This window comes from Notamacropus eugenii, chromosome 4 (assembly GCF_028372415.1).
Source record: "Notamacropus eugenii isolate mMacEug1 chromosome 4, mMacEug1.pri_v2, whole genome shotgun sequence".
Classification (NCBI taxonomy): domain Eukaryota; kingdom Metazoa; phylum Chordata; class Mammalia; order Diprotodontia; family Macropodidae; genus Notamacropus; species Notamacropus eugenii.
Genome location: NC_092875.1, coordinates 201,563,465 through 201,579,211, shown reverse-complemented (window position 1 = coordinate 201,579,211; position 15,747 = coordinate 201,563,465). Strand labels below are relative to the sequence as shown.

Here is a 15,747-nt window from a genome sequence, read left to right as displayed (position 1 = left end):
ATCTTCTAACGGGTGGATAAGAGCATTTCTATTACAAGATTCAGGACAAAGCAACAGCTCCACCTACAATGAGGCCCTGAATGCACCAGAACTTTTCTGTTTGCCAGCTCCTAGAGCTGAGATAGTTCCCCAGGGCATCTTCCTCATTCTGCAGAACCCAGAACACACAGAAATCTGGCTCTGCTCCTGTGAGGGCATGAAATGTAGTAAGATCTGTACTTGAAAGACCCCAACCATGCAAGTGAAGAAAAGATACAGACAGAATCACCAGGAGCCTACATCCCATCTATACCCTACCTAGAAATGAGGACGGATTCAGTTTCACAGTTAATTCTGAACTACTTTTAGTAGTCTTTATTTTAAAAAAAAATCACCATTTTTTCCAAATCAACAAATATTTGTTGAGTGCTTCATATGGACAAGGCACTGACTTTGGCACTTTAAGGGGACCCAGTGCTAAATAAAACACAGTCTGTGCCCTCAACAAGCTACCATCTGGTAAGGCAATAAGACACGTACAAAAATAATCATAATACAAAACAGATCATAAGTGCAGGAGAGGGGGAGAGAAAGAGTGAGAGTGAGAGTGAAAGAGAGAGAGAGAGAGTTTGAAGGAGATATAGCTCTCTTACAATTGAAGGAAAGGTTTTATGGAGAAAGTGGCTTTTAATGCACCCAGAATGATGGGTAGAATTTTAACAGGGGGAAAAGGGTAGGCAGAATGGAAAGGAGGTAAGGGAAAAATGGATTGAGGCCAGTCACTTAACCTTTCAATGCCCCCAAGCAATTCTATAAAACTATAAATTGTAAAGAAGGTGTTGAACTGCACTGATAAAGGGAATTTCCTCTTCTCTGAGTACCATTGAAGTCACTGATTGGATCCCTATCCCCATCCAACTCTCTCCGTGCTAGAAGTATAGAAAAGACCAGGGAAAAACATAGCCAAGAAAAGAGGATAGTTTTTTCTTATTGTAAAGAGATAATTAAAGTACTTACATCCAGGGAAAGTGACAAAATTTAGACTTTCCCTCTTTTCTGTTTCTGATCTCGAATGGGAAAGATTCAGAAACCTTGGTGTGGGTTAGGAAGAGACCTAGAGCCTTGCCTCAGATTAGCAGAAAGCCAGTCTTCTTTCAGGTAGAAAGGGAACAGACATGTATAGTTCTCCAGAACTAAGAGTGTGGAGGAGTTGCATGAACTCCTTTCTGGTGCAAATTTAGAGGTGAACGCTCTCTGCAAGTATTTCATTGTAAGACTGCTTCCAAACACTAAAATGTAGCTTTGAAATAGTATATAGTTGTTGTTCAGCGTGTCTCACTCTCTGTGATCCCATTTAGAGTTTTCTCGGCAAAGATAATGGATTGGTTTGTCATTTCATTCTCCAGCTCATTTTACAGATGAGAAAACTGAGGCCAACAGAGCTAAGTGACTTGCCCAAGATCACACAGCTAATAAGTGTCCAAGGGTAGATTTGAACTCAGGTTTTCCTGACTCCAGGCCCAGCACTCTATCCACTCTGCCACTTAGTTGTCCTGGTATATGTGACCTGAAAAACTCACTATCCCTAAAAGAGGTTAAACTGAAGGATATTTGCTACTCAGATCTGGGAGAGGACCAATAGAAGATTAGCTGGTGAGTGACAGCATTTGGAGTTTAATTCGGAAAAAGATGCCATATTGAACTAAAGTGGTTGTATTTCTTTATTTCTTATACTGGATGGTGTGTTTTCTTTTATACTTAGTAGCTGGGATTACTTTCATATTAAGAAAAGCACAAGGGACTAGATTGTGTGCTAAATCCCTGCTCCCCCTTAGTTATTCACACCTGGGAAAGCCTAGCCAGGTGGTCCTTACAACTATACCCAAAGGCACTACCATCTAGCTGATGGCAGCTAGGCAAATTGCCTAGGAAAAATAATCGGTCCCTATAGAGCTAACCTTGCAGAATCAGCCTAAAGAAACATCCCAAGGACAAAAGCGGGGTTAGGAGGTGAGAAGGGGGTGATTTAACATTTCGCTGCTTCCAAGAAGCTCAGCTTTGTACACAATCTAGCCCTACCCTTTAAGATTTATGCGGAGGTGGCATCATCCACAAACCCTATATACAGACACTTATATCTCATGTATATCCCACCACATCAATATCCCAGCAGATTCTTATGGCCAAAGGAGTGGACAGAAAAGATTAGAAAAAGGGAAGACTAGACTAGTTTGTGACTTTGGGTGGGTTTGAATTTGACCCAGCCAACTCAACTCTGTATCGGGAACCCAAGCCTAGTTTCAATGAGCTCAGACTCGCTCAGGGCATACTGCCAAGATCTAAGCAACAACAGCTTTGCTGCCTGCATCACAGTCTGGCACTGGAGCCCGTTGTTTGGGCACAGGTAGCTTAATGAGGGGCTCTTGGATGAGAAGCTGTCCTAGCCTGTGCATGGCCCCATCCCCTGTGCCTCCTTTCAACGAGCTTCAACACATAAGCTAATAAAAATGCCTGAAGAGCACTGTGACCAATCTGAACGTCCATGCAAATGCACATTAATCATAGTAATAGAACAACATGAATAATTGTCGGGCACACACACTTTCTAAGCCCAAGCTTGTTAGAAATAGCTCCATTCCCCATTCCCCATCCCCTCCCTTCACCTTCGACCCCACCCCAGAAACCGAGGCACCTCTCCCCCTTGATGTTCTCTCCTTCGCATCTCCATTTTCATAGAGTACTCAGCAATGCAGTCTGTGTCCCAGGTTTTTGCTGCCCAGGCTGGGGTGTTTGCTCCCGGAGACAGATCTGGGCCCTTGTCGCAATCACATGGGCATTTCCGGACTTAACCAAAAGGTCTAGAAACTCAGCCACAGCCTCCCAAGTAGAACAGAACCCATCAGTTGGCTGCTTGGTCTATTGGATTACCCCACTGGCTACAGTGTGGTTAGGGTTGCCGCCCCACTGCCACCCCTATTTAGTTCAATCAGACGATTCCCACTCACTTCTCTGGCCTACTTAACCAAAGAAGCCAAAACAGTATCAATAATACTCTGCCTAATTTCTCTTTCTCACTCTTCTCTCTCTCTCTTTCCTAAGCCTTCTCTTTTTCCCATCTCTTTCTCTCTTTTGTCTCACAATGCTTGTCTCCTTCCCCTCTTTTTTTTCTGTCCCTAGTGCACACAGGAGTCTTACAACAGACAGAAGGCAAAGCACACCTTCTAAAAGTCAGAAAGTTATTAAAAGAAACCTTTTACCTCTAGTTCATGGAACTCTGTGATCTCCTGCCAGTCTGTTTTGGAATCGAGGGAACTGTTCATAGTTCTCTTTCTTTTTATTTATTAAAAAGAAATTGAATTGATGCCTTTTGTTTTTACATCCCCTAAATTGACTGTATCTTTCCCCCATCCCCTGACTCCCCAATTCCGTATAACAAGGAATAATAAAGAATTAACTAGTATATTTCTAATACACCTAACAAGGCTGCTGACTGGCCTTACCAAATTCTAGGCACTCACTATGTACTTGCACACAATGAATACCATATCAGTGGCACCCAAGCAAGCACATGGTGGATGTCTCTCTCTGTATTCTCTACATGGGGCCTGGGGCAGCTTCACAACACAGGAAATTCCTGGAATGCTTTTAAAGTCCTTTCCATTCATTTCTAATACCTGGCTCACTTGTCCAGTTGGTGGGGGAGGGAAGGGAGAAAGAGGAGAGCCTCTAGAATCTCCTTCCTTGGCTTAAAGCTCCCAGGGCTATAGAGGCAGCATTAGGGAAGGCTGATCTCAATGCTGTCCTGCTGCCCATGGCAAAAAAAGGCTCTGGTAACTTGAGCAGCAACATTTAATTTGTGTTCGAGAGAACCAATGATTGAAAAAGCAAAATATGTGAATCAGTACACTCTCCAGCAAACGCTGATAACATTTAAGGCCAAGTAAGAGATGCTGCCCAGGAAGGCTGGAAGAATTGGGTTTTGATACTTCTCAGCAGTGCAGAGAAATCCAGCAGAAGGTTGTCTATGCCAAGTTGGCTAATTCAGTAATCCTGGCCACCAGGATGGGGGATCTGGGGCACTTGGAGTCTGTGACTTAAAACTGGGAGTGGCTGCCACATCTGCAGGGATGCAGCCAGCCTACTGGGGAGTGGAGTAGGCAGTACCAGACACACATTAAAATAAAAAAAAAACCCCAAACCCTGAACTATTAGAATAAAAGAAAAGCGTATTCAAAAGGCACCTCATTTTTAGCATAGGCAAAAAGAACACCTCTCACATGAAGGGCAGACACAATACTTTCTCTCCCGCTACTCCCCACTGCCCCTAGGAAATCATGAGGAGTTTCCAAAGAACTTAATGGGAGATTACAAAATAATAATGACTTACATTAAATTTATACTTAGTTTTAAGAGTGCTTTCACATGTCTTGTGAGGGAGATTATATAGATGTTATTTTCCTCAATTTACAAATAAGGAAACTGGGATATGGAATGAGTAAGTGGCTTGCCTAGGACTATAAGGCTAAGACAGTGGACCTTTAAGCCCACTTGTCTTCAGGTGCCAAATTCAGGGTTTTAATAGGAATGCTATGCTTCCTTGCAAGGCTTGGAGTAGCCTGTCAGGATATCTATAGGACCCTCTCAGCACCTAATTTCCATCTCCCAGAAAGAATTTAGGGGCCTCTCTCTCGGACAGTCCCAAGGCATGTCATTAACACTAGCATTGGTTCATATACACTAACCAAGAGCAGAAAAGAAAGGCCTTCACCACCTTAGACCCCCAAACCAGAAGGAATCTGGTCTTCATCTTTATGATTGAGGCAAATCCTTCAGTTGCCTCTCTTGATTTAAAAGCACTGGACAACAGCCCAGTTGTTCAGTCATTTTCAATTGTGTCTGACTCTTTGTGACCACATTTGGAGTTTTCTTGGCAAAGATACTACCGTGGTTTGCTATTTCCTTCTCCAGCTTATTTTACAGATAGGGAACTGAGGCAAACTGAGTGAAGTGACTTACCCAGGGTCACACAGCTAATAAGTATCTTAAGCCAGATTTAAACTCAGGAAATTGAGTCTTCTTGACTACAGACCTGGCACTCTATCCACTGAACAACCTAGCTGCCTAGACACTACTTGAAAATCTCCTCAAATGGGAAAATTGCTACTTTCAACACAGCCTATTCCACTGTTGGAGAACTGTACTTATTAGGAAGTTTTCTCTTGTATTACTCTGAAATCTGCTTCTCTGAAACTGTCATCCATTGCTTTTAGTTTTGTTTTCTGGGATCAAGTATACAAGTCTGTTCTCTCTTCCATATGATACCTCTTCATACTTTCCCGATGACAGCTTGAAAGTAGTTACCATGTCTGCATGTTCCCCCAAGTCTTTTCATGATTTAATATCCCCAGTTTTTCAACTAATCCTCATATAGAGTTCCTTAGTCCCCTCATCATTCTGGTTACCCTTCTTGGAATGTTTGTCAATATCATTCCCAAAGTGTGGTGTTCCAGACTGAACACAACCCTCCAGATGTGATATTATCAGGACAGAGTACAGCAGCACCATCCTTTCCTCATTCTGATCATTACATTTCTCTGAATGCGACCTAAGGCAATGCTAATTTTTGTTTTTGTTTTTTAACTATGGTCACACTTTTGATTTATATTCTGTAAAGCCCATTGAAACTACTGGGTTGTCTTTTTTTTCAGATTGCCTCTTCTATTTTATATTTGTGCAATTGATCTTTTAAACCCAAATTGGATTTGGATTATTTTTCCATCATACTGAGGTGTCTGTCTATTGGGATGTTGTTATCCAAAATGGCAATTACTCCACTCAGTTTTATGCCCTCTTTGATTTGATGAACATGATAAAAATACTGAACAGCATAGGGCCAAGGGTAGGTCTTAGTTTTCATTAGTCCTATAAAATTCTTTTAGAGTTGGAGGGCAGCAGATCATCCCTGATTGACTTTTCTGGGACAGAAACTTAGGGTTCCTTCTTGCCATAGATTGAAGATATTCTGTCTAGTTTTTTTTCCCCATATTCAGTCATTTAACACTGGTTTATTGCTCTAAATTTCAAAACCAAAGGTGAACTGGCCCTGAGACTGCAGGAGGGGTATATTTAAGAATAATTGTACAGAGCCCTGGGTGCATGTTTGACATTTCATGATTCATATTTCACAAGCCTGGTAATAGTTAATAGACAATAAAGGGAGAGGGAGAGGGTATCTGTATGGGGACATGATGAAGTCCTATAGCCTAGAGTAGGAAATGATCTGAGAAGGTATGAGTTACATAGCTGATTCCATCTTGCAGGATGATGAATTTCTGGAGTTTATGTAGTGCAGAATAGCTGAACAGAAAAGCAATGATCTGGGTGCCCTCCTTAAATGGTGGAGATTCTGGAAGGAGCTATCCAATGTCCACTCTCTGCCCTCTCCAAACAGAAGGAGGGAGAGGCCCCAAAGGTATGGGTAACTAAGGAATTATGAGTTTCAGAGTTTATTTCATCTTGCAGAATGATGAGTTTTTGGAGATCATAAAATCTAGGAGGCTATCCATTGCTCCAGAATGGGGCTAATACTGATATTACTATATAAGAGTAAGAAACTTGGGAAATGGAAAGTTCTCAGTATTCCAAAAAAGAAAGAATTATGAAAATAAAAATAAGATTGTAAGTAAAATTGATGTTGATTGCTATAAAATTCTAGAATATATTATTAAATAGATGGTCTGAGGGCACTTTGGAAGGGAAGTGGTGATCACTACAAGCCAGTATAGGTTTACTAAAGACAAGTCATATCAGACTAGCCTTTATTTCCTTTTTTGACAGGGTTACTGAACTGGAACACCAGGAAGATTTCATAATTTGCCATTTTAGTAAGTACATATAATGGATTTCAGTAAAGCATTTGAAAGTTTCTCCAAATATCTTGAGCAGAAAGGTGCAGAGAGGGTGTACCAGGGTGTCAGTAGTTACACTGATTCAGAACTAATTAACTTATCTCCAGAGAACATTGGTGCATGTTAATCTAGAAGTCCCTGGTGTATTGTTTCAGGGCTCTATTCTTGGTCCTGTTCTAGTCAACAATTTCATTGATAATTTGTCAAACTTTGGGATGACATGCAGATTGGAGAGAAAGAGAGCTCAATGCTGGCCAACAGAGTTGGGATATTATAAAATGGTCTCAACAAGCTAGAACAATGGACCAAATTTAATGAGGTGAAATTTAGGAAGGATAAATATAAAATCCTATATGGATAAAAAAAATTAACTACCGAAGTATAGAATGGATGAGGTACGACTAGACAAAAGTTTATGTGGAAAAGACTTGAGATTTTAATGAATTACAAACTTAATATGAGTCAGCAATGAAATGGTTGCCAAAAAGCTAATACGGTCTTAGTATATGTAACAGCAGAGTAGAATAAAGGAGGTTGAAATTGCATAGTATTCTGCCCAGGTTAAACCATATCTGAGCTATTGTGTTCAATTTTGGATGCCAAAAGGCAACAAAGATGGTAAGGAATTATATAACTATGTTACATGAGTCAATAATTAAAGAAATTGGAGCTATTTAGCCTGGAAAGAAAACCAAGGGAGTAGAGAAATTAGTGTTCTTTTTTTAAAAAATTTAAAGTTGCCCCAGGAAAAAAGGAATCAAGCTTGTTTTCCTTGTTCCCAGAATGAAGAAACATGATCAACTAGTGGAAATTACAGATTTCAGTTCAAAATAAGGGGGGAAAATATCTCTACTAGTACAGTTAGTATTTATTTATTATTAAATTATTAATTATATTGCCCCCAAATGGAATGAACTCCATACAGAGTAATTTCGCTGACACTGGAGGCATTCATGCAGAGGCTATAGTGCTGATATATCAAAGAGGAGATTCATGCCACAGACTTTTGAATCTATAATTCGCATATTGTGGCAGCTCTAGTGAAGTAGATAGAGAGCTGACCTTGGAGCTAAAAACATATGGGTTCAAACCCAGGCTGTCACCTCTGAGCAAATCATCAAGTTTCTCATTGCTCTAGACAGCTCCAAGACTATAAATGCCAGATAACGTACAGACCTATGGAATTTCCTCATTATTATGTTTCCTATATCAATGAAATCACAACTCCATTCTCTACCTCTCATTCAGTAATTTACATAATCTCTATTGTGAAAATACCCTAAATCTATATGTCCAAATGTCTATCATTGTCTATCTCTACAATAACTGTTATCGCTTTCTAAGTTTCCATGGGGATTTATGTAAAAATAATCTTGGATAGCTTCAATTCTAAGGATTTAGAATTAAGGAAAGGAGAAAAATCAACAAAAATGAAGGAAACCTTATAGAAACTGCCTCTGTGGGGACAGATTTCCCAGGTAGAGCTAGCACATCTTCATAGTGACTCTTCTGGGTATCTTCCCCTACACTACCTGAATTTCTCAGATTTTTTTTTTTTACAATTTGAAATTTCACCATTTAGAGATTAATTTGGATTATGAACCATTTTGTCTTAAAAATTCAAATATCACTGGTTTAGTGGAGGAGATGTAGATCATTCACACTCAATAAGAATTAGATTAAATTACTTTGCCCCTAACACCAGGATACACTCAGTCAAAGTTAGAAACAGAGAAGAGCAATTTTGAAAGGTGAAAAACATTTTTTCAGAATGGGTGGGAGGAGTCTTGGAGGATCAGCTGCTACAGAGAGGAATGGATGGCTTTTGGCAATTGAGGGTCTGGAAAGAAAGATACTAGGAGATGGGAGAATATTAAAGACAAATGACCTATTTAAAAATATTTCTCTAGGTCTATCCTGTGCCCAGGGAAAAAAAAAGAAAATGCTATTCTTATTCCTCTTTCTTCTCCTCCTCCTTTTCCTCCTTCTCCTTTCTTTTCCTGTATTCCATGGGCCTCTGTTCTCATACTTCAGACCAATACCATACTGTAATTTCATTTAATACACCAAGGATTTAACAGGCTTTTATGGGTTGGCATGGGAAACTAAGCACCAGTTCTTAGCCTTGTTTCTATGGGGAAATCCATTCTAAGTTTCAAACCACTGACTCACAAGCTATTGGAACATAACACACCTTGTTCATAAATAGGAGTCTGAATGAATATTCTTATAAAGATTCTTTTGAAATCTAAGTGCTTCCTTAAAGCAGATCTGTTTATCCTGGGATACAAAGTCCCTCTCAGGAGTCAATGGATAGATTATAGGAGGTCAATGAAGCTGAAACTTTTAATTTTTTGATAACTATATTTCAGTACAATTGGTTTACTTTGCAATCTTCTGTCTTTTATTTTATGAGTTTAAAAACATTGTTTGGAGAAGGGGTTCCAAGGCTCCACCAGACTGCTGAAGGGGTCAATGAAACCCCTCTTTAAAGGTATCTTCATGATAGCGTGGTCAACATCAGGATCCAATCCATGCCTATGAAAAATGGGCTAAAACCATATTTATCTCTGAAGTTATGGCAGCAAATAAAGGGAAGGATTTCTTGACCCCCAAAAGAAGGAAAATATTTTAAAAGCAACATAATTTCCGTGCTGCTTTACATGTCATTACCCACAACGCCCTTTGAGCTCACAGCAATTTCAGCAATACTACTTGTTGTCTGGGAACAACCTAAAAGTTTTTTGTTGTTTTTTTCCCCCAATAGAAGAATGGGAGGAAGGAGATGTTGGGTGCACTGACCTGTTTTCAGTTTGATTTGAAAGCTAGAATTGTGAATAGCCTTAACTGCTTTTAGCCTCCATCCTTTTCCCTAGTAAATGTTCTTTATTAAAAGAAACTTAATTGAGAGCATTAAGCAGTAACTGAATAAATTGTCAGTTTAATGGTGATAATGACTTCCTGACTCTAAAACTGACTTGCTCTGTGGCCTGGAGCAAGGCACTTAACCTCCTGCCTCAGCTTCCCCATCAAGTAAATGGGGATGATATTACCTCCTTCCCAGGGGGTGTTGCAAGGATTCATTGATTAGCTAATGTTTGTAAAGCAGTTGGAAGGTGAAAAATTCCATGAGGATGCCTAATAGAATGATACATATAAAGTCCTTGTTGTGCCTCCGAAAAAAGCTGGGAACAAAACAAGTCTATCTTGTGGGGCAAGAGAAGGAGCAAAGCAAAACTTACACTTTAAAAAATAAATCGTTAACCTCACAAATTGAATTTTGTGCTTCCCTCCCCTCTCCTCCTAGGATTGGATTCTGGTGTTTATGGGAGGCCTCCTGTAAGCACTGCAAAATAGAATTTAACACAGGGAATTTAATTGAAAAAAATATTCCTTTCCAATAGGATATTTCAATAGAAACTCTGGTTTACAGGAAAAAAAGAAATAAAAAGTGTATTTTATTTGGAAGTGTGGGGAGGATGGGGAGGTGTTGCATGTTTGCACGTGGATGGCTCAGAGACTTGAGGGGAGCTGGCGACTGCACTGAGGCTGATGGTTTCACCTAGAGTCACTTAAACAGGAACAGACCTAATCAGGAGGCCTGCCTTTTATATTGCATGCTACTTCTAACTGGTGTTGACTCAATGAAGCCAGTTACCTCTTGGATGCCAAGTTAAAACACAAGTTTGAGACTTTCTTCTCCAGAGCCTGACTCCTCCTGGGAGCCGGGGTAGGGTGAAGGTGGAAGTGGGGGACTTGGTGTTCATGCAGTCCTTGAGATCTCCTTGAGTTATGACCTAAGGAGATGTGCTTCCTCAGTGTTTCCAGCACACTCAGTCACAACTCAATCAGCTAATCACAATAACCTGAGTCAATCCAGGTTACGAGCAACTAGGTGGCATAGTGGATAGAGTGCCAGGCCTGAAGTCAAGGAAGACTCATCTTTCTGAGTTCAAATCCAGCCTCAGACACTTACTAGCTGTGTGACCCCACGAAAGTCACTTAATCATGTTTTCCTCAGTTTCCTCATCTGTAAAAGGAGCAGGGAAATGGCAAACCCCTCTAGCATCTCTGCCAAGCAAACCCCAAATGGGGTCACAAAGATTCAGACACAACTGAAAAATGACTGAACGAGTCACAGAGTTTGAGAATAGGAAGAGACTTCAGCGCTCATCTAGTCCACCCACTTTGCACATACATGTTCGTCCTTCATTGCTGAAGAAGACCATGCCATCAGAGAAACAATGACATGACTTACACTTGACTTTGTTTTGAATGAGAGAGGGCTGTGCATGTCACCAGCCTCATTTCTCCTCCAGAGCCATCTGAATCCAGTGACCAGATATTCATCAGGATGATTGGAGATGACCCAGGATGAGGCAGTTGGGGTTAAGTGACTTGTCCAAGGTTACACAGCTAGTGAGTGTCAAGTGTCTGAGGTGAGATTTGAACTCAGGTCCTCCGGATTCCTGCACTGGTGCTCTATCCACTGCACCACCTACCTGCCCCTCCACCCACTTTACATGACAGATGAAGAAACTGAGGCAGAGTGGTGATGTAAGTGACTCAGTCCTGTAATAAGCAAGTGGAAGAACTAAAACCAAGGTCTCTGGACTCCTAAACTAATATTCTTTCTGAATGACATGTGGCAGTTAGTTTTAGTCAGAGCAGCTGAAAGAACTCCTCAGTTTATTTCTGTCACTTAGACTCTGCCATAAACCACTCCACCCACAAATCCTCGGGAAACACCTGATGTTAGAGACCTACTATTCATAAGTTTGGAATGGGTGAAGTTAGGATGTCCCACACCTCAGCCTGCTGCCTCCTGGCTGGGCAAGGGGGAGGATATGGTCATCTTCAGTAAATAAACAAATAGAAGGGAGTGAGGAGAAAGAGGAGGGGAAAACCCAGTTTAACTTAATAAGAAAAACTCGAAAATTGCAAGTGGCTTTTTTTTTTTTTTTTGCTCTGCTAGAACAAGCTCAGCTGGATCCTCTCACTCATCAACCCCATCTAAATGAAGACAGCTCCCACCCTTGATGCCACAGGGGCAATGTCACCTTAGTCCTAAACATCAAAAAGACACTTCTTAAGTAATCCCTGGGCGTCAGGGCTGGGAGAGGTTGTAATTGAGAGGACTACTATACAGATCCCAGGGAGAAATTCAGAATGTATTCTGCAAGGCATCTTGAGCTTAGCTGAACCATCCTGTCTACCTTTTTCTTTTTCAATCTCCTTTTTTTTCAACATTTTATTTTTCATTCAGTTGGAATTTGCCAAAATATGCCGGATATTTTTCATATGAAGATATTTATTGCTCTTTTAGAAAGAAGACTGTACCTTCTGTCTAGTCTGAAGTCTCTAGACTTGAGCCTTGGATTGGAAAGCTGTTTTGATGACATTAAGTGGGTGAGAGCAATAGTTATGAGTTAACCTTTTATCAACTGAACTGAATATAGGCCACACATACCCCTTACCCTAACCAAATCAAGCTTGCATTTTAAGAACCTCAATTCAATTGCAGTTGGAGGATTTTTTTTTTTAACACATCTAGACTCAATTCAATTCAAAAAGCATTTTTTAACTATTATGCTACAGATACTGTGATAGGCTCTAGTAATACAAAGATAAAAATGAAACAATTCCTCCCCTTAAGGAGCATAATTACATTCATTCTGTTTGGGGGATCAGTCAGTTAACAAGCATTTATTAATATTCAGGGATATGTAAATACAAGGAAATTTGAAATAGGAAAGAATGATAATAACTGTGGTAAAAAAGAGATGGCATGATACGTATGCATTCTTTCAAAAATGTTTGGGACAAACATTTAGGGTAGACTATATTCAGATGAGTGGTACAATGATGTCCACTGTACTTCATGTTAAAAATATAGATCCCATTTTCAGAGGGAATTTATCCACAAAAATCTCATCCTCAATAGTCCTGTTCAAACATGAAGTACATATTAATTTATTAATTTTTGTCCTAGCCAAACCAGTTAGCTGATGCTCATGCATGGCATTTCATCTTCCAGCATTGTGCCTTGGCACTGAAGATCTCCCATGTTTGGAATATGCTCCCTCCTCACTTTCTGTCTCCCAGAATTTCTACTTCCTTTGAAACATATTTCAATTGCAGCCACTTGCACAGGATCTTTCCTTATCCCCACCCTTATCCCACAGTTGTTCTTTAAATTGTGTTGTATTACATTTTATGCACTTTGTTTTTTCTTATTTGTACACAAGTTCTATTGCCCCCTCCTCTCTACTCCTTGAGGGTGGGAATTGTTTAATTTTTGTCTTGTATCTCCAGCATTCAGAAGAGTGTTTTCCATATAATAGTCCTTTAATAGATGGATTCTGTGTACTAGATTCAATAGACCTGTGGTGAATATTGAATGGAAATATGGAAGAATATACTTATTTTTCAGCATTACCAATTCCTTTATAAAAATTTATCACATCTTAGACTCTAAAGCATTCATAAATGTAGAAAGGAAGAACTATTAAATACATTTTAAAGAGTTACTTAATGAATATAAGAAGCAATGTAAAATTTTATTTATTTATAAGCATTTTTATGCCCTTTCCCCCTCCCTAGTAGGTCACAGAGTGTGATTTTATCCTAACTTTTGCTATCCCCTGCTCCTTATATAGTGACCATTTCATAATATGTGCTCAATAAATGTTTGCTAACCTGAATTGAATCAGAGAAGAAAATATAATTATTAGTGCCAACTTAAACCTCAACAGTAGGATATTACAATGGCTGATTCTTATGTGGTGATTCATTTATTCACTCAACATTTACCTAACCATGTTCAAGATGGTGCTAGGCATTTTTATTCATGTTAAGTGAATTTGAAGAAAGGGAATAAGCATTTATTAAACCCTTACTAGATGCTAGACATTACACTGAGTACTTTATAAATATTATCTCGTTTGTTCTTCACAACAACCCTGGGAGGTAGGTGCTGTTACTCACAGCTGAGGAAACGGTAACAAGCAAGGCTTTGGTGACTGGTCCAGAGTCATACAGTTGGATTTGAACTCAGGTGTTCCTTACTGCAGGGCCAGAGCTCTCTCCACTCCTCTTTTCACTTTTGGAGATAAGTGAGAGGGGAAAAAAAAAGTTTTATATTACAGTAAATAATCTAAAGATTGTTTTCTGAGAGTAGATTGATTAATTTCAAGTCCTTAAAATGCCCCAAAATCCTAAAGTATAATCTTGGTTGACAAAAATTTCAATACTAGTTGCATTTGAATCTTTGAGCTTGTATCTTCTCCAAATGAATGATAGTCTCAAATTCAGCTTGTCTGATACTAGCGTATGTGCTCACAGAAAAGGAAGATTTCCCTACCTAAGTTCTTATTCTTTTCTTTTTCCATACCATTCTGTCCTTTTTATAGTAAATGCTGGAGAAAGAAGAATGGAGAATAAGAAAACACATAAATGAATCTTCATCTACAAGGTTGAAAGAATATATGAATTTTCACAACAGCAAGTTAGGTGGAATGGGAAAAAATAGAGCTGTAATTTTGATTCAACAGGGTTCTTAACCACCGACATTGAAATATAAAGAAAAAAATTCTTGCTCAATAAGGAGTTTATATTCTACAGGGGGAAAACATATAGTGGGGATAATCAGAAGAGATGTTGAATAGAAAATGGGACTTGACTGGAGCCTCAATGAGAGCTAGAGATTCCAGGAGGTAGAATTCAAGAAAGATAGAATTCCATGTATAGGATTAGCCTGTGCAAAGTTGTAGAAGTGGAATGTGTAAATATCTTCTTTTTTTAAAGGAAATGGAGGATGGAATGTATATATATATAGAACAGCAAGTAGTTCAGTTTGCTTAGAATATAGAGAACATGAGGAGGAAAGAATATGAAACCAACCTAGAAATTTAGGTTACGACCAGATTATGAAGGGTCTTAAAAACCAAACAGAAGAGCTTGTATCTGATTCAAGCAGTCGAAAGGAGGCAAGATGCCTCTTGAGCGTGATATAGTAGGACCTGTGCTTTGAGACTATCCATTTAGCATCTGTGTGGAGAGTGGAGAGAATTACAAGACAGGAAGACCAATTAGGGGACCAGGTGAGATGTGATGAGGGCCTGAATCTGGGTGGTGGCTACGTAGGTGAGAAGGAATCAGATCTACAAAAGATGTTGTGGAGGTTGAATCAGACCAAGTTGGCAGTTGATTAGATATAGGGCATAAAGGAAAATGAAGGGTTGGGAATAACTTTCAAGGTTGGGAACCTAGTGACTAGAAGGATAGTGGTACCCCCAACAAAATAAGTATCATCCTTATTGATCTATTTATTTAGCATCTTGAAGTCAACCAAACACCCCCAAGCAGGTCATTATTTGGGAAGACCACCAAGAAAATGGATATCCCAGGTCCATATTTAATCCCTAATCTATGAAAATATTAATAAAATTAACCTTTTGTGACATTTCTTTGGTTCAGACCCTAGTAAAAATCATTGCTGATTTGAAAAGAAACTAATCCTTTTCCCATTGTGACCCTTATCCCCTCAAAAAATGAAATGATAATTTTTCAAAAGCCCACCTTTCTCTCCAAGTTTCTTTTAGAAATTTTGGACTTAATGGAAAAGAACTGTTATTTCATTTGTATAGTATCTCTTTAATCTGTTTAATACAGTATATCCTAAGGGAACCAAATTTTGGGAATTGGTTTGCCAGTCATCTGTGAGACTAATTAGCTTAACCTCCTTGATTTGTCTCCTAAACTTTATGCATTTATAAGGAGAAGTTCTTATAGTTCTCTTTTCAAATTCCTCTAGGTTCCTAATTCCATGTCTCCAAAACCAACAACCCCAACATAAATG

General features: G+C 39.4%; 1 long non-coding RNA gene across 1 annotated transcript in view; it reads left to right on the top strand.

The window, feature by feature from the left end:
- LOC140500941 (uncharacterized) overlaps window positions 1–14,578 on the top strand; it is a 29,615-nt gene extending 15,037 nt beyond the window's left edge. The window contains exons 4-6 of the long non-coding RNA XR_011965978.1: window positions 6,817–6,863; window positions 12,214–12,296; window positions 14,300–14,578. This is a non-coding gene — a long non-coding RNA (uncharacterized lncRNA). The remainder of the gene's footprint in view (window positions 1–6,816; window positions 6,864–12,213; window positions 12,297–14,299) is intronic.
- The last annotated feature ends 1,169 nt before the right edge of the window (window positions 14,579–15,747 follow it).